Source organism: Octodon degus, unplaced genomic scaffold (genome assembly GCF_000260255.1).
Source record: "Octodon degus isolate 3935 unplaced genomic scaffold, OctDeg1.0 scaffold00293, whole genome shotgun sequence".
Classification (NCBI taxonomy): Eukaryota; Metazoa; Chordata; class Mammalia; order Rodentia; family Octodontidae; genus Octodon; species Octodon degus.
Genome location: NW_004524869.1, coordinates 217,203 through 220,763, shown reverse-complemented (window position 1 = coordinate 220,763; position 3,561 = coordinate 217,203). Strand labels below are relative to the sequence as shown.

General features: G+C 35.4%; 1 pseudogene; it reads right to left on the bottom strand.

Annotated features, from left to right (window-relative positions):
* Positions 1 to 452: 452 nt before the first annotated feature.
* LOC101561510 overlaps positions 453 to 3,561 on the bottom strand; it is a 100,244-nt pseudogene continuing 97,135 nt past the window's right edge.

Genomic DNA, 3,561 nt, shown 5'->3' with positions numbered 1-3,561 from the left:
ATATAAGAATTTACTTGTGTTGTTCTTTTTTATATTTCATATACCTAAAAATTCAATGTTGAAAATTTTGATGCTTTTTTAAAAAAACACTTGACTATTAAAAGCTCACTTCTTTATTTTGTCATATTTTTCCTGTTTAATGCTGCTTAATATAATAAACTTATAATACTAAATAATTCATCAATGGAAATAATCTAAAGCATAAACATGGGTCTGATAAACCCCTGTTTCTGCACCTCTATAACAAAATTAGCATTATGTTCCATGGGTAAAGTAAGAAAGATTTCTACGGCTCACAATTTCAGATCTTTCAGTGCGTGGTTGGCAGGCTCTAAGACAGAGACACCAGCCTGAAGTTGTTGGCAGTCAGTCCTTCCTCCAATCTGGAAAGGGGCTCCACCTGGCCTTTTTGCTGCTGTTCACCAAAATCCAATATTTATTTCTACAGTACTTTATAAATGGAATTTTCTTCGTCTTGTGCTCATTTCCTGGGTCTTATGGGCCCATTCATACTCTCCATATTTAGAATCAAAGATTCCTTTCTGAAGAGATATTATTAAAACATGGGCCAAATTATTGAATTCCCACTTTCTTTTCACTCTTGAATATGTACCTATGAAATCTGAAGAAAATGTAATCCCTCTGCTTGTGGAATGTGACAGCCTATCTTCCAAATAAATTGAGCATTGTGGGGAAAAAGAGAAGCAAACATACGTCCAATTGAATGACCCAAACTTGTAAAGTTATTCAAAATTATTTCAGATACATGTTCTGTTGGGTCCTTGCCCTTTCTCTTAATTTCTTTTCAAAGATGAACACTGCAGTTGACCATTTGGCAAGTAACTCAAAATTCGGCGTTTTTACAATCTTCGTTAATCACAATTAGATCCGTGAAATCTCGTGAAATGCACTGTGGAATAATTTTTTTCAGTCCTCTTCTATAATAAACATGTGAGTTGGGCATAACTTTTGAGAGCTGCTGGCAGAGTTTCGTCTTTCTCTCGTGGGGTCTATCACATGCTGTAACAAGAATCTTGAGAGAAGTTTCTCTGCTGAAGTAAGGAACATACTCAGCCTCTTCAACACTGCGATCTACTGTCAGATCTACTGTAGTTTCATCAGAGACTTGTTGATTGTCAAGAGTCTTGGGTTCAGGTTTTGTTGGAGCCTTATCACCAAGAGCTTCTCTTTCTTTTTAAAGTTTTTTTCTTAGCAGTCAGCTTTTCTTTCAGCCACTGCTGTTTCCACCGCGTGAACATTAAGTGTCGCCTCTGTTTATTCTTAATTTCTGAAATGCTGAAGCCTGGGGGGAAGGCAGTCACTTTCAGGGCTTAGTCCCTGCCTTCCATCATTCCATCCCAGGAGACTGCAGCCTCTAGGGGGTCTGCCATAGTGGCTTTCCTTTTCAAGCCTTCTTTCTGCTGTCTCCACTCTTTCCCCACCTTCACCAAGTTACTTGCTTGGGCATGTCAATACCTCAGCTTTCTAACTCTTGTCTCCATTGTTTTATCCTCCACTGTCCTCCCTCTAGAATTTTAAGAGCTGCACTGGACTCAGCATCCTTTCTATTTGTAACTCTCCAGTTAGTATTTCCATTGTGCATATGTTATATCTTTTATATTTATCACATAGTTCTTATATTTGTTTTATCTTTTCACTCTTTTCTTTTCTCTTCTCATTTTGGTTTTGGAAGTGTTTGTTTTAGTCAAAAGCATTCTCCATTTCTACTAAAACTTTTTTTCCCTAGCATTTTTGATTTTTAGAATTTCCACTTTTTTGCTTATTTCTATTCCTCTATGCTGTTTGATTTTTCCATTACTACCCTTCACATATTAACATAAACTTTATTTTTACAGTAGACTTGGGTATACAGCAAAACTGAAAAGATCTCTTACATAGCCTTTCTCACATCATCGTGAGGCATTCTTTTTATTACAGGTGAAGCCATTATTATCATCCAATAACCCCAAATCTGTAGCTTGCATTTTCACTCTTATTGTTCATTGTGTGGGTTTTAACAAATGTATATTGATATGTTTCTATTACTACATTATCTTACAGAATAGTTTCAATGCCTTAGAAGCCCTCTGTGCACAACCTATTTACCCACCCGCGTCTTAGTCTTAGATACCACTAATCCTTTTATTTCCTCCTCAAGTGTTTTCTTCTCAGAATGCCAATAACTGGAATTGAACAGCGAGTTGTCTGCTTTGCATTTTGACTTCTTTCTTTTAACATGTAAATTTAAGGCTCCTCTGTAGCATTTTGAGGTTCAGTAGCTTATTTTTTCATGATTAATAATACTCAATTTTTTATGTTCTGGATTTGGCAGTTCGTTTCTCCATTTATCTTCTGAAGGACATCTTGGTTGCATCTGAGTTTTAACAACTATGAATAAAGCTGCTATAAGCATTTCCATGTAATTTTTTGTGGACATAAGTTTGAAATTCATTTTGGTAAACACCAGCCAGTTTAATCATTGGATCACATGGTAAGAATATGTCTAGTTTTGTCAGAAACTGACAACCTGTCTTCAGAAATATGATCTGCATTCCAGCAATGAATGAGAGTTCCGTTTGTTGCATGTCCTCTTTAGCATTTGGTGTTGCCACTGCTTTGTAGCTTTGTTATTTTAATTTACAAAGTGGTATTTTATCATTTTAATTTGTAGTTCTCTGGTGAAATATGATGTTGGATGTCTTTTCGTATACTTATTTTTCCATTAGTCTAAATTCTATATCTAAATTCTAGTTACGTGAACAGATCTCTGACCAATTTTCAATTGGATTGTTTTCTTGTTATTGAATTTTAAAAGATCTTTGTATATTTTTGGAAAATAGTACTTTATAAGATATATCTTTTATAAATATTTATTTTTGCTTAGGAGTTTTAGAGCAGCCTTCTCATTTTCTTCAATCTTGAACAATTAATCATAGTGATTTTAAATTCCCAGTCTGAGTTTCAACATCCTGGGCTTATCTGAGCCAAGGTGTGATACTTGGTGTATCTCTATAAACTGTTTCTGCTTTGTTCTTTTCCCTCTAGAATGCCTTGTATTTTTTTTTTTTAATTAGGTATTGTACTCTGGGTAAAAAAAACTGTAGTGAGTAATCCTGTTGATGTGTTGATAATACATAATCAGATGTGGGTTAGGGGAAGCATCTATAATTCTATGACAAGGTCACATAATTTTATAACTCAATCATTTTAGTAAACTTATATCCCTAGACTGTGATCAGAACAAGTACGTTAGTTTTCCCAACTCTTAAGTGAGACAAGAAGGCTAAAAGGGGCTACGCTTATGTATTTCATTCACCTCACATTAAATCCTAACAGGCACTACAGCTGAGCATTTCCTCCCTACCCTCTCAGATTTTTTAAGTCTCAACTTTCCCGCTCTTTCTCCAGGAATTTATCAATTACAGTTTATGTTTTCATATGCCAGTATTCATTCTCTCAGAGTCTTTTGCTTCCAACTCTCTACAAGTTATAGCAGTCAGTGTCTGTGTGCCTCTCCAAATCTTGTGTCTGTGGTGTGCTTTATGATCCCAGTTTGCTGAT